We start from the raw sequence: 22,577 nt of genomic DNA on the forward strand, positions 1-22,577 counted from the left end.
TCATGAGGCATAGTAGACTGCATTACAACACAAAAGGCAATGCATCCCCTGAAGATATAACGACAACCAGAACTATCCGAATTATATATAGGGGAAATTTATTACGTCTTGTCTACTTTGGCATCGTAGGTTATAAACGAGCTATTGTAAGTTGCAACGATAAATTACAATCGCGCGCGCGCATTCTTTAGAATAATACCGCGCTTTGTCGTCTTCTCTGATAATTATCTTGTACGTGAAGATCATTCCGCATAAGATGTTTTCCCGGTCCCTCTTGTTAAAAGACGATCTTCAACTCACGACAGAGAGAGAGAGAGAGAGAGAGAGAGAGAGAGAGGAGAGAGAGAGAGAGAGAGAGAAGTTCGTCCTCTTTTTGCCATTAATCCCACTTAACCCCGAATAAACATAAAAAACAACACAGAATCTGCATAATCCGGCGCATTATCTTAAAACGTATCTCTTTCCGTTCTCTCTCCATTATATAATGAAAAAAAAATATTAAAAAATATAAAAAAGATACCGACCCTCATCCTAAAAGACAAAACACGACTCTAATATTAACAACGTTCGGACAATGCTAAAAACGTTTTTTTTTTTTTTTTTTTTTTTTTTTTTTTTTTTTTTTTTTTTTTTTTTTTTTTTTTTTTTTTTTTGGCCTCAATATTAATACGTTCGGACAATGATAAAAACCGTTTTTTTTTTTTTTTTTTTTTTTTTTTTTTTTTTTTTTGGCCTACCTTAAAAACTCCATCTATGAGGGCCACCCCCACCCCAAGCGACCCCCCCCCCCCACTATTTGTGAATACACTTCCATTTCCAACTGTAGTACTGGACACACACACACACATATATATTATGTAGAAGGATCCACAGTAGTATTCTTGTTTATCCAGGCGGAATATATATACGTGGTAATATTTACAATCTTTATAATCTTTGTAAATATTTCCACAAACATATTCCGTTTGAATAAACAAGAATATTACTGTGGATCCTTCTACTGATGTCTTAGAAGCATATTACTTGCATATTACTTTATATATAAAGTAATATGCAAGTAATATGCTTCTAAGAATCAGTAGAAGGATCCACAGTAATATTCTTGTTTACTTAAACGGAATATGTTTGTAGAAATATTTATAAAGATTATAAAGATTGTAAATATTTCCACATATATATATTCCGTCTGGATAAACAAGAATACTACTGTGGATCCTTCTACACACACACACACACACACATTATATATATATGTCCTCAATGATACTTGACAAAATTAACTGGTGGAAGACAAAATAGAAACTGTTTTTTTAAATAAAACGCGCATACACTGCGTCTATTCTTTTTTTCAAATAAAACCCGCATTCACAGCATCTATTTTTTAAATAAAACAATTATACACAGCATCTATTTTTTTAAATAAAACACGTATACACAGCATCTATTTTTTTTAGTAAAACACGTATGCACAGCACCTGTTTTTTTAAAACACGTATACACAGCATCTATTTTTTCAAATAAAACACGTATACACAGCATCTATTTTTTTTTAAATAAAACCCGCATACACAACATCTATTTTTTCTAAATAAAACCCGCATACACATCATCTATTTTTTCAAATAAAACACGTATACACATCATCTATTTTTTCTAAAATAAAACCCGCATACACATCATCTATTTTTTAAAATAAAACACGTATACACAACACCTACTTTTTTTTCAAATAAAACACGCATACACATCGTCTATCGCTAACAGAATGCTATATCCTTAGCCGTCTCCAATCCACAAGCCGTTCATTTAAACGGCGACTTCAAAAGGAGAAGAGTCATTAAAACAATAATACTGCATAGCGATAAACTAAAATTGTGGCAGTTTTTTATCTGAAGAACGCCCCCTTCTCTAATGAAGGGCGAGACTTCCTTTAATTAATATGCAAAACATCACAAGGCGCGCTTTTTACGTAAGTCAATGTTGACAGGTGGCGCGAATTCTCCTCAGAGACACGCACAGAGTTCAGGTAAAGGGAAAACCAACTATACTATTGGTCATAGTAGTAGTTTCAAAATATTAATATAATCCTTAGGGTCACGATTTGAAACAACGGCACAAGGCCCCACACTACATATGGCAGGAGGACCCAGTGAGAGGAGAGAATGAAAATTCATTTCAGCAGCAGAGCATGAAAGGGTTTCGCCTTGGCTTGGAGTCAAGATTATACCTCGTCGAGGTCACGCAATTTTAAAATGACGCGATGGTCCACATCTTAAATTTTTTCCTCTATGAATGTTTCCCTCCTACTCCCATCTGCAACCAACGAAAGTCGACCAACATACATGAACTGACCCCCTGCCGACGGTAGGGCGTACCTGAAGCACATGGATCTTTAAAAAAAAAAAAAAAAAACCAAAAAAAAAAAAAAAAAAAAAAAAAAAAAAAAAAAAAAAAAAAACGTTAAACTCTGAGAGAGAGAGAGAGAGAGAGAGAGAGAGAGAGAGAGAGAGAGACGTCCGGAGTTACGTCATCAAACAAAACCAGCAAAAAACGCAACCACTTCGAGTGGACAAAACCCTTAACCCTTCAATACTGTCAAGTAGCCTAACCCACAATGCTCTCCTCCTTCCTCGCCAAACCCAGGGATCCCTCTCACTTGCTGCCTCGTAAAAGCGTTCTCCAATACTTACGCCATCTTTTTCAAGCAAATCGTCAGAGAGAAGCAGCAGCAACGACTTTTCTAAAACATTTAATAAAGCCGTTCTGACAAGCGAGTCGTCATTCAGTCTTCTTTTTCATATATATTCCTTGGCGATGTAATGTGCACTTTTATTTCCTGGCATCTAAATTCTGGAGCTTTCAGTTCACACGCTCGTCGCACCTCGGGAAAGAATGACAGCTATTTTCCTCATCACTATAGTAGATTCATATCAACCGTGCATCGATGTCTAGGCCAGTCCCTTACGACGCTCCTGACTGGCGGTTGATAAGCCAGTCACAAGGCTGGAAACTCTCTCTTTCTCGAGAGAGAGCTTGCTTTCAAATAAATAAAAAAATTTTAATGAATAAATCAATGATTTAATCACTTGATTAAATCAGTTTGATTTAATCATTGCCAACCTTAAATGCAGCTGGAAGGGGGGGGAGATTTTTTTTATCAACATGAGCTTTTCGCTCAAAGTGGTCTTGCAACTTTCCTTTTCAGAAATAATTTCGGTTTCCGTTTTCAGCATAAGAAAACGGCCAGCTCCACTGAATCATGAACAATGCAATACATATCACTAAAAAAATTCTAGAACAAAAATACTTCCAGTTCTACCTTACATACCCGGATGATTAAAATGCATAAAACGTCACCGAAGGCCGACTGAAATATTAAAAATGCGTTCTACATCGGCGTAAAGAAACATTTTTTTTTTCTCCCAGTGCAAACACAAAATCATGACAGCGGCCAGATCAAAGATGTCGAGTAGTACTTCTTTCCGCCGTTATCTGACCTTATCGGGACCTGGCATCACCCAAACATCATCATCTCACTCGGCAAAAGTTATCAACATCTTCCCATGGATGCCTCAGGTCTCCTCTCTAATCCCTCTGTCAACGATAAGACAATAACATTCAACATCACTCTGGAGGAGGAGAGAGAGAGAGAGAGAGAGAGAGATCTGTATCACTACTACTTTGGGTTATCAAAGAAAGATAACGAGCAAGGCGGTGTGACAAAAGGCTCCGTCCAGGCGAGACACTTCGTCGTCTGCCGAAGGCCTCATTATCCCAACCTACCAACTTTCTCATCTCCACTAGTGCTATACAAGTCCTAATAAACTCTCCCCTGATACCCAGTCACGTTACAAGGCTCGCTCGTCATCAATTCCTCTTCTAACCAGTCATGTTAACGGCTTCCACTGTTGCAACTCCCTCTAACCAGTCATGTTAAAGGCTCCCACAATGTTGCAAATCCCTCTAGCCAGTCATGTTAAAGGCTCCCACTGTTGCAACTCCTTCTAACCAGTCATGTTAAAGGCTCCCACAATGTTGCAACTCCCTCTAGCCAGTCATATAACCAGTCATGTTAAAGGGCCCCCTGCTGTTGCAACTCCCTCTAACCAGTCATGTTAAAGGCTTCCATTGTCACAACTCCCGTTTATAACAAAGTAATTTTAAAGGCGAAACATCATCCACTCCCTTTAAAAGAGTCATGTTAAAGACTCTTTCGCCATTACTACTCCCCTTAATAACCAGTTAAACGGCCCAATCGCCACCAACTCCCTTTCTAAGCCAATCATGTTAAAGGTTCTCATTGTTACTATTTCCCTTTGACCAATCATGTCAAAAGGCCGAATCGTCACGTTAAGAATCTTTCCTCGAAGCAATTGCCAAACATTGCCCGTGTAACCTGACATATTAAAAGAGACGCCATGTTCCCAAATGCCGAAAAGACTCCCGATCCACCCAAGTCATCTATCTTTAAGAAGCCACATCGTCTTCCTCACCTTGGCTATAATCGCCTTCTTAAACGGCAGGGGGCGCAGAATCCTGTGGAATCCTTACTTTTCTCTCCCATCACGTAACTATACACCTTCAAACGTCTTGTTATTTACCAAACCATCATAAATGCGATTTCCCTTTTGATCGCTTCCTCTCACAGCCAGATAGGACGTCTTGCCCGCCAGCCTGCCTGCCTATCTTATCGCTTTTAAAGTTCATTCATAAATCCTGGGCTTTATCAGGGGATCGTGTGATTGGTCGTCGCTCTTCCGGTTCTTTTTTTTTTTTTTTTTTTTTTTTTTTCTTTCTTTCTTTTCTTGGGGGGAGGGGGGGGGGGATAGTGAGATTGGTCACCCCGCCCGTCCGGAGTTTTTTTTTTTTCTGAAATATGATCCGATAATCTTAAGATCCCCCATACGCATTTTTTTTTATTACATAACTAACATCTGATAAACTATATTACAGACAGTATTACACACATTATAATAGATTAAGCCTTGATGAAAAGTGATATGAGTTCTGGAGCTACAATACAACTTTGTGAAAAAGAAAATACGTTTTAATCTATTATTTGTGTTCTTACGCCAAGGATTATGAACCCCGCTAAAACTACGACAGAAACTACAGTGCGTACCAATACTCTAATTACAAGCGTCTGTCATTATATCGGCGTAGTTTTGTGCCACTGAAGGCGCTTACTCGTATGAGCAGCCACTAATCTGTCTGGAATTGGACCAAAATTTTTAAAATCTGTGGAATTGGACCAAAAAATTTTCTGGGAATTTGGATTCAAAATTTTTAATCTGTCTGGAATTGGAACCAAAAATTTTTTAATCTGTCTGGGAATTGGACCAAAATTTTTAATCTGTCTGGAATTGGACCAAAATTTTTAATCTGTCTGGAATTGGACCAAAATTTTTAATCTGTCTGGAATTGGACCAAAATTTTTTATGTCTGGAATTGGACCCAAAATTTTTAAAATCTGTCCTGGAATTGGACCAAAATTTTTACAGGAAAAGTAACTTAATTTGCATGACACATCATATTTGGACCAACATTTTTCACAGGAGACGTAACTTGATTTGCATTACACATCATATCTGGACCAAAAATTTTTACAGAAAAGTAACTTGATTTGCGTAACACATCATATTTGGACCAAAAGACTTTACAGGAACAGTAACTTATTTGCATAACACATCATATTTGGACCAAATAAATTTTACAGAAAAAGTAACTTAATTTGCGTAACACATCATATTTGGACCAAAATTTTTTACAGGAAAGTTAACTTAATTTGCATAACACATCATATTCCGTTCTGGTACCTATTCCTTTGCGTACATTTTTAACGGCTGCAATTACTCATATTACGTTATTCACTTAATCCTTTTAAAAATAAAACAAAATGAAAAGCAATTTCATTTTATTCCACACTACAGCAAAGCACGGTAGGTATTTCACAGCATTTACTACATCCAACGACACACTGAAAGCCAGGAGCTCAATCCTATATAAAAGAAACAAGAAGAATCCTGTTGACCTCGGTACGAAATTATCAAGAAGCTGGTGGTCACTCAATTAAGGTTGGTCCAGCCATGGTGGAGAAATTGCTAGGAAACCAAATAGGTTAACGACATTATGATTATCATCGTATGAAGATGAACCCACGGGAGCCATTGACTTAAATCCAGGCTTCCAAAGAATAAGGTGCTCATTACAAGGGAAAAAACCTTATAAACCTTACAGCTCGTTCGGGTTGCCCAAGGTCCCTCAGCGTGAGGCACCTCTAATGTCTACCAGAGAATTACTAAAATGCATCTTCCGGTATATTTTGCATCTTCCAATCTTGGATGAGGTGGTGAAGGGAAAAGAGACCCGACTCAAACCAACCTCCCCCCCCCCCCCCTTATATTTGAATAAAAAGAGTATATAGGAAAAGCTAGACGAAAGCATAGGGCATCACGATTAACCTTGATGATCTCCAACACGGATGAGCCTAGTATGACGTGTTGTAAAGAATGCCTATGGTCATCATACCTAGGCCTTAACAGGCGATACAAAAAAAAATCTATCCACCATTAAAACTGATGACGGCCAGATATTCATCCACCTGAGAGAGAGAGAGAGAGAGAGAGAGAGAGAGAGAGAGAGAGAGAGAGAGAGAGAGAGAGAGAATCGTAATCGTATCATTCATCTACAACACCCGCTAGTTGCTATACTACTACAAGGGCGATCCCTATGGCATTCATACAGATAGGATCATACAGCCCCTTTCTTAACATGACCCTGTAGCCATAGGTGGTACATTTTATTACTTAATCAAAACTCTTCACTAGATTTAAGACCACTGAGGTAATCCTATGTATTTTTTCTAAGAGATTTTGTTTGTTTGTTTGTATGGTGCTTTAACGTTACTTGGAACCAGTGGTTATCAGCAACGGAACCAACGGCATTATACGTGACTTCCGAACCACGTCGAGAGTGAACTTCTATCGCCAGAAATACACATCTCTCACCCGTCAATGGAATGCCCGAGAATCGAACTCGCAGCCACCGATGTGGTACACCAAGACCATACCGATCATGCCACCGAGGCTCTTCAAGGAAACCAGTATAGTTTTTATTTGTTTATACATTCTAAAATATTCATATGGTAAGAATTAAAAAATATAACGTGTACTACAGATTGTCATCCTTAATTAAACAATCCCATTCGTTTACTACCTTTCCTTTCACGCACGATACAAAGAAACTACAAAAAGACATCTACACAATGATGTAACAACTAGCAATCTGTTTGCGATTTACAAGCGGTAGTCGTCACACTAATCAATCTACGATACCGTAAAAATAAATAAATAAATAATGAAAAATTTTCAGTCTTGACTCACTTCATCCTTACTAATTTTTTTCTCCGTCAAATACAGTTCAATCGAAATTTTTAGTCGGCAACAAAGTCATTCTCCACGAGTATACCATTTATTTTTACACTCAAAAGAGTCTCTCTCGACTCCTACACAATGAGTGACACTTACCAGACAATGGCTGCTCCATTCAATAATACCTTTGTTTTGGACATTCCTGAGATAATATGACCTTCCCGCCTTCAATACTGTTCTCAAAAGACCCGTTAGAAGCACAGTTTTGTGGAAGGTAGGTAGAAATGCTGTTAAGAGGTTCAGAATAAGCTTGGAACCGATTACTAAAATAAAACTGGTCGTCTAACTTACGTTTTTTAAAGAGCTTATTATCTACCCATATCAAAACCTATAAATCGCAAGATCTAAAATAATAATTTCTACGAATACGCCTACTTAAAACTAGTCACGTACTTACATGCATACACATACGCGCGCGCGCAAAATATGGATGTGAATACTAAACCTGAGGTATAAGTATTGACACAACTACAAACACTGGAATAAAGGCTGACAGCATGAAGATTAAATTATCCTAGCTTACATCGAAAGCTTTTCACATCTATTGAATGTCTACCAAATGCTATGTAAATCTCAGCGTAATATATCGTTCCTACACATGCAAGTGTAATCCATCTCACCATCTGTAAACTATTACATCCCAAATCAGACAGGAATGCAAGCTGCCCAACCAAGTCCTGGAATTCCATGCAATTGTCAAGACACTCAGTCTCTGACTAAAACCTGTGGTAAAATCTAATTTCTTTAGGAAAGCGAATTATTTTTTAATCATGTTCCCTAAAAATCCACCCACGGATATGTCACCCAACGACCCGACACTCCGCGGTTAAAGAAAGAAAGAAAGCAAGAAAAAAGTTTATAATTCAATATTTGGCCTCTGGTATGGAATGGAATATAGAATTCAGGCCGAATCAACCATTGGGACCTATGAGGTCATTCAGCTATGAAATGCGAACCGAGAGTAGAAAGGCTTGAAGGATGTAATAGGAGGAAGTCCTCCTCCCAGCTGAATAAGAAAGCAAGTGTTAGGAGAGAGAACACGAAAGGAGGTACAGTAAAAGGAATGAAGGGGGTTGTAGCTAAAGGGGCCCCCAAAAAAATTTTTACCTCTGAGGATTAAGAAAACTCACGCAAAATATGAGAGGGCCAATAACGCACATCCTCGTCAAATATATAACTGCTAATTCCAGATCTGAAGTGTAGTGTGTTTAGCATGCCAATCACGCAGACTTTCGTATAAATACCAAAATATGACTTCCAATTGAATATCGATTACAAGGATGTGTTGGGAAACACCTTTTACATACCGCTTTTCGCTTACTCGGGGAGTTAGCCTACAAACTACTTTGTTGTAGTTGTTTGTGTGTGGGGGGGGGGGGAAGGCCTATAAAAAAAAAAAAAGTCTGAAAAGTGTGTTTCGCTTGAGTTAAAGATACAAAAATATTCCGATTGGACATTTATGATTTATTTATTAGAATGAAAATGCAAAAAACTGAATAATGTACATATTAAACAGCGTAGAACATATTTCTAATAAAATATATCGTATTTTTATTTTTCACTTACGTAGGTGAAACAACGTGATGTACTGAATTTAGAGAGCGTTTAATTTGTGCCCCTTTTATTTGATCCTTGCTGTGAGTAGAGTAGTACTCACTATGAGTATCAGTTTTATTAGTTATCAAGACCACTTCAAGTTAAGTTAGGAAGATAATGCTTGCAACTTAAAGGATACTGTCAGCACTATCAATAAAAAAAAAAATGGGGGGGGGGGGGTCGCCCTTTCCATAGCACGAGGTCTCACGTTTTTTGCAAAAATATAACTTGGATCATCTCAAGCTTCATTTTTACCGCACGGGTTAAACATACTGCTGCTGCCTCCCGCAAAACGTCGCAAAGGTTAGATCGCAATGGCGATTATCAATTCCGTGGCTGACCTGAGCTGACACCTCGTGACAAGCTCATGTTGGAGTTAAGTGTCGGGGCGCATACAGGATACGGACGACGTGTGCCGAAGACGATGCAGTTGGAGTTCCAGAACCGAAAAAAAAAAGGAAATGAGTGAGTTTCCTCTTGAGTGTGGAAAAGTTAAATCTTCGTTCCATATAACGTTTGCGGAAACTATAGATGTTTTGAAAGAGTTCCTCGTTCTCGTGAGTGTGGAAAAGTGAATCTTGCGGAAACTATAGCTATGTTCTAGTAAAGACTGCGTGTTAATTCACGACCAAGAAAGGTGAAAAGCAGGAAGTCCCTCTTAAGAGAACCCATTCAACCCAAAGGCACAACGAAATGACTTAACGAGATAGTAGCTATCTCGTATCAACCAAATCTGGACGACGATCACCACCAATTATATAGCGACGTCCGATCAAATCTGCCAGTTAAGCCTATCTATAAGTGTTTGAAAACGACCTCCCGACCTCAAATTCTCAATATCAGATGTAATAGTACGCCAGCGAAGGAAAATCGTGATTAACAGACTTTTGTACACCTAATTTGCAAACCTAACTAGGCCTACCTACCTAGGGGTACATACATAAATAACCCCCCCGACACACTCAGGCATCCCAGGAATCTTCCAGATATATAAACAATCCAGGTCCTCCTTGCTGCCTTCTCATCCTGTACTACGCCACGGGCAAGACGTTAAAAACACCCTTTTAAGGCCTATATAGTGTCAGGGGCAGGGCATGCCTCAGAAGAGCTCCTTTTCCCCCATCGCCATCATCATCATCATCATCACGGTGTTCGGGATAAGCCTATCCATAGGCTATTATACATCCCCTCCCTCTTCTTCTTCTTCTTCTCCTCTTTCTTCCTCTTCTTCAACTTCTCCTCCTCCTCCATCTTTCTCTTTTTGCTTCATCTCATCTCCATCTCCTCCCCCTCCTCCTGCTTCTTCTTTTTCTCCTGTACGTTTCGATGGGGGGTAGGAGAACGTTGATTGCTCTCTCTCTCTCTCTCTCTCTCTCTCTCTCTCTCTCTCTCTCTCTCTCTCTCGGGTGATTTAATGACCTCATTGTTCTCAACTTCTTCCAAGCAACATCCCCAGTTACTATCGTCTTACTCATCATCATCATCATCATCATCTTTCATCATTAGCACTTTCGTCACTCATGAGGTTTCTGTGTTCCTTCATGGGCTGCCAGATCTCGAGACCACACGCGCTCTCTCCTTCCTTCCTTCCTTAAAAGTGAATTGACAGTCTCTCTTTCTTCTGTCGCCTTCTTGCAACATTCAACAACTGTAGTATATTCACATCAGCCGTGCATTTGATGTCTAGGCCCGTCCCTAGCGACGCTCCTGATTGGCCGTTCATAAGCCAATCACAGGGTTGGAAACTCTCAGTCTCTCTCGAGAGAGTTCACATAGGCTGGATGTATATTCCACCACTCCCGAGAGATGTTTTTGAAAGACGTATCCCTCAGGAGAGGTGAAATGTACATCATGATTATGTGAACGCTTGAGAGAGTCTGAGAGTTTCTAGCCCCGTGATTGGCTTATCAACAGCCAATCAGGAGCGTCGTCAGGGACTGGCCTAGTCATCAGATGCACAGGTGATGTGAATCTACCATAGTAATACATCATCCGCTTTCCAGTTTACAAGGGATTCGACCTCCAACCTAATACACATTTCTGGCTCTGACCAGGAGAAAACGGGGACAAAGAAAGGACAAGTAGCCAGGCTTAACCACGAAATTCTCTCAATCAAGGAAAACAGAAGCAGAATGAGAAGTCCGAAGCTTGACAGTCAAAGGAGAAAAGCCACGAAGTTTATTGATTTCTTTACAGGTAATAAATGTGGGAAGAAGTAGTTACGAAGACTTCCTCCGAGAGGCCTTCTAAATCATAAGAAACTTCATTAACATTCAAAGCAATCTCATGAGATTGAATTTCAAATATCCTACTTTGGTATTGCAAACGAATATTGGGTATCAACAAGGGCATATACATAAATTGCCTGCCTGCGGTCACTCTGTAAGGCACAACACCGTGAACCTACAGGGCTATAGATTGACTAACGACAATTCAACAACCCAGGGGGATTTTCCTACAGGTAAAATATGTATAAATAAATCAACATGAATTAATGTTCAGGTCAACGAATACCTTTGACCATGTTGATACACACACACACACACACACACAGAAACTGAAAAAATTGGCTCAAAATCAAAGGATACAACAGCGTGAAAACCTATTGCTTTGAAAACCTATTCCTTAGAAAACCTATTGCTTTGACTGCCTCAAATATTAAACAATCACAGCTTCTTTAAAACGCAACACTACAACACAAATTCACAATAAAGACCCATATAACCTATACGACGCAGGAAAAAGTACCTCACAAAGAATGTTCACGGAAGACCATTACGAAGCATTAGGCTTTATAATTCAGTAAATACCCTCTTTTAATCTCCTACAACCCCCCCAACCCTCCACCCACCCACACACAACCCAGCCAAATAATGACTAGACAAATACCACGAAGACTTGCTGAAGGTAACGGAGATACCTGAGGTGGACTTCCTACGGTTTCTGGATGGATGTCCCTCGTGAAAAGAGAAGCATGATTACAAAAATGGTTCCCGACTAACATTTACTGATTTGGCGTTGACGTTTACAAAAATTTAAAACATTACCTGGTCCACAATTAAATTACATTTCTAAGGAGTCGTTTAAAACTGGTATATATCACATCTCGACCACCACATTCACATACTAAAAGTGGAATGCCCACACCATTATGTACTATGTAGGTACAACGTTGTTGGAGATTAAGCTGGCCTTATGCCAGCACGGACTCTTGGTCATAGAGCAGCCCGTAGTATGTAGGTACAACTGGAAGAAAGGATGGTTGCCACTTATCGTAAGCTTTGTTCGAGACTTACCTAGTTCCAGTTTTTATTTCTTGTTCACATCCTTCTAGCGATCCATTTAAGTCGCGTAAAAAGAAGACGAAGAAGAAGAAAATACCATAGCCATTCGTTACCCAGGGAATATATTAAATCCAGTCCAGTGACCTTGGGTGACCTTGGGCTAAACGCCATTCAGTGGCTCCATTAAGCCAACTCACGCTCGACGCCCTCATCAATTTCACGCTGGAAATTTCGTCGCAAGGCCTATAGTAGGCTTAAAAGGCAGCGACGAATTTTTATTCCAGGGTCTCACACGTTTGCTATATCCAAAATTCCAAGGTATACTACGATGGGGCCACCACCAACCTCTTAACTGTTACCAAAGCCAAGTTAAGAAAGCAAGGAATGTTATTTCTTAAAAAAAAAAAAAAAAAAAAAAACAAAAAAAAAAAAAAAAAAAAAAAAAAAATCCGCCAACCTCCCTCTTAACCTTTACTAAGCAAGTTCAGGACCGAGAATGTTATTCTTAAAAAATTCTTTTTAAAAAAATCTCAAAAAAATCTAGTAATTATCATTACGTATAATTCAACAAATTACTCGTCACCTGGCAGCTTCATGATTATAAGACTACAATCTTCAATTATTGTCTTTAATAATATCGTGAGTTTATGATATAAGACTCCATCTCTCCACTAATCAGCTATTTAATTAGATGCAAGTAGCCTTTTTGCTGGCATGCAGCCAGCTTACTTTATGTTAAGTGAGTTTTAGTTGTATACCATCATTGCTGCTCGTTCAAGGTACATTACGGAATCAGACTGAATAAAAACATCAAAATTTGAAACATCCACCACAAGGGATATTATACACCTTGACGGAACTAACACTCACAATCCAGAAGGTGGGTTTGTTTGTTTGTTTGTATGGTGTTTGTACGTTGCATGGAACCAGTATGGTTATTCAGCAACGGGACCAACGGCTTTACGTGACTTCCGAACCACGTCGAGAGTGACCTTCTATCACCCGAAACACACATCTCTGACCCCTCAGTGGAATGCCCGATAATCAACTCTCTCGCGGCCACCGAAGTGGCCAGGCCACGACCATACCGACCACGCCACTGAGGCGCTCCTCCATAAGGTGGGGATTGGCATACAACTAGTTCCTCTGGAAGGATATCCAAGAACTTGAATAGTTTTACTTATAAGTGAGAATGCAGAGAAAGTGAAAGAGAAAGAAATGCCCTACATCTGACATAATACAAACCACCCCAAAATTTGACCTTCGTAGGACCTTATCGCGAGGCTACATGCCGTTTGTAAACAAGGTGCCCTGGCAGATAACGTTCGGGACTTCTTATCTGCCACGATCTAGGGGCACTTTACGGTTGCCAAGCAGAAGAGGAAGAAGAGTTTCCTTCAAAGATCAACTGACAAGAAGGACTGACGTTTAAGGAAATGACTTAAATTTCTCACAAGGCTGTAAACACAACATTAGACTATTACTATACGATGAATACATCAAAACCCAAGACACCGCTTTACAAACATTACTATAAAAAAAAAAAAAAAAAAAAAAAAAAACAGCCTCTGACACCACCCTCTAAATAATCACCTAAGGGAAAGAGAGAACATATAGGCCTCTCGGACAATACAATAAGAACATTCTGAGAACCAGTAATCCCCTCTCCCCCCCAACCCCAACACCCCAAGACCTCCCTCTGACCTCTCTCCCTCCCTCCCACACACTCACTCTACTCACCTCCCTCTCACAATCTCTATACACTAAATCGCCCCCCCCCCCCCCCCCCCCCACCCCTCACCTCACGGGCAGGTACAAATCCCAACAATAGGCCTATACCCCCGGTACACTTTCCAGAATTATTCACGATCTTGCTGGCGAATGGTTTTACATACAAGAACATTCCATTCCTTACAGCAAATGATAAACTTCCGTAGTCTTTCTCGACGAATTCTTTCCTAATCAAAGTTCAAGGCTATCGTATTTTCATTCTTCACAGCAGACTGCGTCTGAGGTTACAGTATATATACAACTTAATATTCCCTTCTGCATTATATGGTAAAACCCTTCCTTCATACAACTTGCAACCAAAGTTACTACGACAAACTTATTGTTTGTGTGTATGGTGTCTTTACGTTGCATGGAACCAGTATAGTTATTCAGCAAAGGGACCAACGGCTTTAGACGTGAATTCCGAACCACGTCGAGAAATACACAAATCTCCCACACCTCAGTGGAATGCCCGAGAATTTACGACAGATTTAACCTGGATGCTCCTTGCCATGCTAAAGTTATGATATATACGACTAGAATATTTCTCCCTCATTATTAAGAGTATAAAGGCTGGCGAGATATACTGTAGTATGACACATCTCTAAATTCCCAGGCTCAACAATACTCACTTATCTAAGAAAGCAAACAACATTATAAGAAAAAGCTAGTAAATATAAACAAACATCCAAATAAACTTAATGACGACAAAAACCCAAACAATTCTGAATTGAATTGAAAAAATGAATAAATAAATAAACACAACGATTGCAAAAATGCACACAATCCCGAACTGAATTGAAAAAATAAATAAATGAACAAAATGACGGCAAATATCCACACAATCCCGAATGTGATAAAAAGAAAGTTACACCAATAAACTCTCCTTGTCCCCCCTCCCCCGCCCTAAAAAAAAAACACCAATAAATCGCAAATTCTTTTCGGCTAATAAGAGCATAGGGCGTGGGTGGATGATGCGTGAGTGTAATGAGGCGAGCGAGACGCGCACAGAAGCCAGGCACAAAAAGTCATTCATCATCGGAGGGAATTCTACAAAAATAGTGAGAGAGAGGGAGGGAGGGATGGAGGGAGGAAGGATCACGAAGGGACAACAAAGTGGAGAGGTTCCCAGGGAACCAAGAAAGTCAAGAAAGCGACCACACTCATGTTCGTGGTTCTCCAATAATTCGGGCATCATAATTTTGGAAGAAAAAAGTATATCTTAGTTTATCCATACCTTTCAACTGATTAACAGCTCTTCTAGGCGTAGCTGCCCCGAAGAATTATATATATATTTTTACGTGGCTATAGCAGCAACGGGACCTACAGCTTATTATTGTGGAATCCGAACCACATTATATCGAGAAATGACTTTCTATCACCAGAAATACATTCCTCTGATTCCGCGTTGGCGGCTCGCGAATGGAACTTCGGACCACCGGATTGGTGGCCGAGCGCAAAAACCACTCGTCCAACGAGGAACAAATTTTGGAAGAGAGTGTCCCATCGTCGAAAGAGAGAGGCAGTGCGTCTAGCAAACGTGCTGTGCGCAAAACCCCGTCGTTTAATCAGTTCTACAAACAAGTGTTAAACCGATTTCAATGATATTAAGCGATAAAGATATACATCCATGGCGTACCATGGAAGCTATAACCAACCAACTTTCGTACCTCATCCCCACCCCCTCCAGGATCAACTGTACAGTGTGTAAAATATACTAATAGTTAAAATACACCACATATACTTTTTGTTTGTTTGTTTGTATGGTGTTTTTACGTTGCATGGAACCAGTACGGTTATTCAGCAACGGGACCAACGACTTTACGTGACTCGCGAACCACGTCGAGAGTGAACTTCTATCACCAGAAATACACATCTCTAACTCCTCAGTGGAATGTCCGAGAATCGAACTCGCGGCCACCGAGGTGGCAGGCCAAGGTCATACCGATCACGCCACTGAGGCGCTACCCATATGGTGGCGCTTAACCTGTGCATGTATATGTTCTAACTTAAACTAAATCCGATCTTGCCTACGAATACGGCAGGAAACAGGAATACTACTACCAAGGAACAGACCAAACCAGTACCAACTAATGCATATTTACGTATATACTTCTTTCAATTGAAATTGATCGCAAACTTGCAAAGTTTGGACCCCTGGTTTCGCCAGTATCAACCCCCATTAGGATTTTAAATTGTCACCCACATGGATACATGTTTTAGCGTAATGTCTGAAGAAGACTAGATCAGATTTTGACGAAATCTGATGTTGGAAACATTCATGACGTGATACCCACCAGGAGGATACAAAGGAGACCAATGAAATTTTGTCGTTAAGATTGTGTGTCTAGCAAAACTGGCGTCACATCTAGGTTAAGAAAACCAACCAATTTATCCAGCTAATGAACAGACGCATCGAAATGAACAGGTAGAAGAATGCTCCCAGTTATCACTACAAGCCAAGAGGTAGGTGTAATAATCATAGCAGCGAACGCGAAATGCTTGCTACAAGCCGAAGAGCAGCCCCAACTGGGGCGAGCAGCAGCAGCAGCCATGCACAGAAAAGATGTAGTATAGAGATGTTAAGACCAAACTACAAAAAAATATATATAAATAAGATAAAATAAAAGCGAAACCCCGATTAGATAAATGGAGAGAGAACTCAGATAAATAACAAAATAAACCACAAAATAAGACTCATGACAACCTAACCACTCCACACCCACCCACCCCCCCCACAAAAAAAAAAAAAAAAAAACTAAATGCAATTGTAGAGATAACAATATAACACAAGCGGGAAACGAAATCCCTCAAAAGACGCGCAACAAGAAACCGCCGTTGGAGAGAGAGAGAGAGAGAGAGAGAGAGAGAGAGAGAGAGAGAGAGAGAGAGAGAGAGAGAGAGGCATTTCCTCTACGATCGGCACTATCTCCGAGCCCTCGGCTTCTCAAAAGGGGACGATTCCCAGAAACAGCTATAATATATACGAGGCGTTGTTTGTACTTATGATCGAGACACGTAACTACCGACACACCCAGGAAAATTGTTCAGGCTACGACCGAACTCGGTTATCACAATGTGTCGACTCACTTTCTTTTACATTGCAAATGGACTCTATAACGCATACTTGAAGGCTTGACTGGTTGAATCGTTGCATGTCTCATAAAAGAATAGAGAGAGATTGACATCTATAAAAATTAAATCTCAATTTGGTGAATGAGCTAAAAAATACCCATCCGTAGTCTTAAAAAAAATGTAAAAACACATCCGTAGTCTTAAAAAAAAATTAAATAAAAACACATCCGTAGTTATAAAAAAAAAAAAAAAAAAAAAAAAAAAAAAAAAACACGTCGAAGTCTACAAAAAAAAAAAAAGAACCGTAGTGTACTCGTCCGTAGTCTACAAAAAAAAAATGATCCGTAGTCTTTATCACACACGTCCGCCGTCTTCAAATTAAAAAAAAAAAACACGTCCGTAGGCTACAAAAAAAAAAAAAAAAAAAAAAAAAAAAAAAATAAAAAAAAAAAAAAAAAAAAAAAAAAGTCCATAGTCTACATTAAAAAAAAAAATCCGTAGTCTTTACAAAAAACACGTCCGTAGTCTACAAAAAAATGAACTGGATAACAGCATAGTATATTAGCTTGAATTGAGATCAGAACGGGAAAGAAAAAAAAATTACAACCAAGAATACAGTGCAGCCCAAGTGTAAGTCCTGTACTACATGCAAGCTCCTCTCTCTCTCCATAATTTGATGTAAAACAAAAACTATCAGACGGAAGTCTGAAGATGAGTGTTTCTTTTTTTGAGGTGGGGAGGGGGAAAAAGGAGGGGGGGGAGATAAAACTCAGAAATGCATCAAAAGCCCTTTGTTTGTTTGTATGGTGCTTTTACGTTGCATGGAACCAGTGTAAAAGCACTTTGTGTGTGTGTGTGTGTGTTGGAGCTGAGGTAATTATCACTAAAATTATGGGAAACGATGACCAACATCTTGTTGGTAAATTTCCGAGTACAACCCTTTAATGAAAATAAAACTGGGTGGTGCATTATCATTATTACAATATATGTATAACACGAATAACATTTTCCTGCAGATACTCACACGTTGGTTGGGATCTCCTGGACGCTTTAGTACTATTCAATGCGCCTGTAAAGAAATAAAAATCATTAGTTTTCGAAAACAAATTATTTTGTTTGTTTGCATGTTGTTTTACTTTGCATTGAACCAGTATGGTTATTCAGCAACGGGACCCACGGGTTTACGTGACTTCCGAAACCCATCGAGATTCGTGAACAACTGTCACCAGAAATACACATCTCTCACCCCTCAGTGGAATGCTCGAGATTCGAACTCGCGTCCACCGAGGTGGCAGGCCAAGACCATACCGACCACGCCACTGAAGCGCTCAAGCTAGGATTATGAAAATACCAGTAAGATCGAATGTTCTTTTTTCAACTCCTCGCCGACTGGACAGTCCTCTTAGCCGCAGGTAACAAAATAAACAATAAAAATACTCAGTTTATTTCCTTTAAATATCAAATGTAAAGGAATACATCGATATCGGAAATTAGCCAAATTACTTTCTTCGAGTATTACACAGCGGACACGTCCATTACAAAGAGAGTACATCAGCCAACGCGTCATTTTCTCCATGGAGGCCCTACAACAGGCCCTTTCCTTAACACACTCGTCCATCGAATCTAACCCTTCATTCACTGGATTAAATTACACACGACAAAATACCACCATCACGCCGAGCTCCCATTAGGGATACTCAAGTGGGTATACAGCCACAATGACAAAATTCCCTTTTTAAAACTAAGCCTTAAATACAATACCCAGTCAACATTAGCCTTAAATACAATACCCTGTCAACATTAGCCTCCAATACAATACCCAGTCAACATTAGCCTTAAATACAATACCCAGTCAACATTAGCCTCAAATACAATACCCAGTCAACATTCGCCTTAAACACATAGGTAATACCCTTTCAAAATTGGCCTCAAATACAATACCAGTCAACATTAGCCTTAAATACAAAACCCAGTAAACATTACCCTTAAAATACAATACCCAGTCAACATTAGCCTCAAATACAATGCCCAGTCAACATTAGCCTTAAATACAATACCCAGTCAACATTAGCCTCAAATACAATACCCAGTCAACATTAGCCTTAAATACAACGCCCAGTCAACATTAGCCTCAAATACATAATACCTTTTCAAAATTAGCCTGAAATACATGAATCCCTTTCAAAAATTAGCCTTGAATACGTATCCTTTCAAAATTAGCCTTAAATATACATATCCTTTACAAATCCTAGCCTTAAATACATGACATCCTATCAAAATTATCCTTAAACCCCGTAAGGATCCGTTCCCGAGCGTTTTTCCCAAGTGCCATACATGGACTCTTGTCAACCGGGGGTGGTTTCAGGATTATTATAATGACCGTCCCGATCACGATCCATAATTGGACGGATTGATGGAAGTGTCTATTAGAGGCATTCATCTACTACCATCAGTGGACGAGGGTATGGATGGGGTATGGGCTTACTCCCTTCCTATCGCAAGCTAATCTTCTCTCATACATCATTCACCTATCCAATACTGACATGATGAGGGAAGACCTATCCTGCACTGATGGGATAAGAGAAGACTGTGTTCATATTTTATTATTTTATTTTTACTTCTATTTGTCCCTTTTTCTTCTGCTGTCTGCCTCCTTTCATCTTCCATTTGCACAACTCACATAATGCGCTTTAATCTATAAACAACTCGATATAACTCTAGACAAAATTTTAACGTAACATATATATATGTTTGCTTGTTTGTATGGTGTTTTTACGTTGCATGGAACCAGCCAGCGGTTATTCAGCAACAGGACCAACGGCTTTATGTGACTTCCGAACCACGTCGAGAGTGAACTTCTATCACCAGAAATACACATCTATCACACCTCAATGGAATGTCCAAGAATCGAACTCGCGGCCACTGACCATTATTAGTGGAGCAGTCTTAATAGATGCTTTACGTTAGTTTGCAATGACGTCGAACATAAATAAAGGTTTCCTCGCTAGAGGTATTATACGGTATATATATAATAGTTAAAGGTGAAGCTGATGAACCGTAGACTATTTGTGTTACACACAATACAAATAAAAAGATATACACATTGCATTCCGAATGCTGGAATTATTTTAATAGAATTATTATCATCTGTAATTTTCATCTGTTCAGATCACTGAGTCATATTTCTAAAAAGTCACTCTGGTCTCACCCCAAAAGGTCACTCACTACTGATTAAATAAAGTGAAGACTAGAACAAACTTTAGTTGAAGAAGTTGAACAGCTAGGTAAGGAGACACAAAAGGAATCCCTAATATACGGTGTCCCCCTAAACTAGGTCCCAAATTGGTATATATATATAAAAAAAAAAACCGTTCGGAAGCCACGTAAAGAAACATAAATAATCCTTGATATTATATGTCAGGTAAAGTATATTGCAAAGGGCGCCCTCCTAACCTAGGGTCCAGAATGCTAAAAAATTAAGAAACTAAGACCTGGCGGACTGACATTTGCTGTAGGATGAACATAATTTTTTTTGTTTTTTTTTTTTTTTATGGTAACATATCTTCCAATACTGATCAAGGTACTGGGCTAAAAAAAAAAATATAAATAAATACATCAATATATAAATAAATAAATTAATTAATTAATAAAATGAATAAAAAATGTACATGATGTCATTTACTGTCAGCTCATACTCATCTCTCGTCACAGGGGATGCAATTTTGCTACTGCAAGACAAATCCACGAGTTTTTGGCGTATACTGGATCTTGCAGGAGTAATCTGTTCCTCCTGTAAGCAAATACACAGAACTCCGTGCTCCTTCCTTTCTCAATTAAAAAAAAAAAATTATATTTGCATTCGGCACTGATTAGTGTATAGCAGTATTGCAGTTTCACTTCTATTTGTACCACAGTAAGTACTCTGTATATATGACGAACCATAAAAAATGTACACTGAGGACAGAAGTACTTCAATATAATCACGTAAGTTATCAGCTAAACCGAAAATGGGAAAAAAAGCTTCAATGTCATTAATAAGTCCAATGTGTGAATAATCAAGGCAAAAATTAATACTAACGACGGACACTCTCAGAAGACCCCAAAAGCAATGCTTCCTCATCAAAGAACTTGCCGAAACATTTTAGTATATTGTATCGAAACAAGCAAGGTATACTTTGAAAAATTATATTTTTCAACTCAGAACTTTGCAAAATGACAAACCGCCGACGTTCATTCATTGTAAAACACAAGAATGCAAGCATTTTTCAACTCAAACTTTGCAAAACGACAAACCACCAACGTTCAATTTGGAGAGAGAGAGAGAGAGAGAGAGAAGAGAGAGAGAGAGAGAGAAGAGAGAGAGAGAGAGAGAGAAAACAATAATATAAACATTGGCCCACAAAGAACGCGACAGTTCAATCCAATTGCATAGGTTTCGCTAGACATGTAAACGTGATTGCCAAACCATTTTTTTTTTTTTTTTTGGGGGGGGGAATACCTGGAGACATTGCTAATGATAAAGCCACACAATCCCGAACCCAATGTAAAGTACGAGAAATAAAAGACATGACTTTAAAGTACCCTTTTATAGCATATACCTGAAGTTCGAGTATTAAGAGAAATAATGATGAAATGCGGAATTCACTTACAGAAACCTTTAACAAAGTTCGCTATTCAATGTACCAAATGTCAGCAAATATTACATTATATAAAACTTACTATTCAAACTACCGGTGTCAGATAATATTACATCATCATTATATAAAACTCGGATTGGTTGACCTACACATCGGCTGAGAGCATCAATAATAATAATAATAATAATAAACGGAGAAGGCACCAAAAAAAGCCCTGAAGAAACTCACGGTAAACCTCATCATAACAAAAGTAAAATATCTCGCGTCATGACATAACATGTATCCCTAACAATACAACATAAATCCGTCAGTCACGAACCTGACGAATCTGTCTTCTCTCTGCAATGGATCGACCAATGCAAAACCCTGCTACGGACTTCTGACCATTAATTGAGTTATTCCATCGTAGGATCTCCCTCCTTCCTGTGCTCTGATGATGACAGGGAAGAAATAATAATTCCAAGGTGGTGCTTTTCGGACGTGGCGCCAAGGCTGTGGGTAGTACTTTTGGAGAGAGACCAGTAATTCCCTACAGTGTGGTAGTACTTCTGGAGAGAGGTTGAGGGGGATGTACCGTAGGTACCTGGATTCTGAAGAAGACAATAGACTATTGGGCAGCGCGGCCGGCCTCTCTCTACTCGACTTATGAAAGTAAATGTACTAGAATCTAAAAAAAAGGAACGGTCCTGGATCTACTAAAACGGACAATCCCAAGGCCCAAGAAAAATAAAAGTCAAGGAAATTAAAGAACAGACGTTATCCACACATAAAAGCAATTATAGGCC

At 39.1% G+C, this 22,577-nt stretch overlaps 1 long non-coding RNA gene across 1 annotated transcript in view; it reads right to left on the reverse strand.

The window, feature by feature from the left end:
• Positions 1–22,577, reverse strand: part of LOC135217225 (uncharacterized) — a 70,267-nt gene that overhangs the window by 43,168 nt on the left and 4,522 nt on the right. The window contains exon 2 of the long non-coding RNA XR_010315084.1: positions 18,180–18,224. This is a non-coding gene — a long non-coding RNA (uncharacterized LOC135217225). The remainder of the gene's footprint in view (positions 1–18,179; positions 18,225–22,577) is intronic.

The sequence above is a fragment of the Macrobrachium nipponense genome, chromosome 7, assembly GCF_015104395.2.
Source record: "Macrobrachium nipponense isolate FS-2020 chromosome 7, ASM1510439v2, whole genome shotgun sequence".
In the NCBI taxonomy this organism is placed as follows: domain Eukaryota; kingdom Metazoa; phylum Arthropoda; class Malacostraca; order Decapoda; family Palaemonidae; genus Macrobrachium; species Macrobrachium nipponense.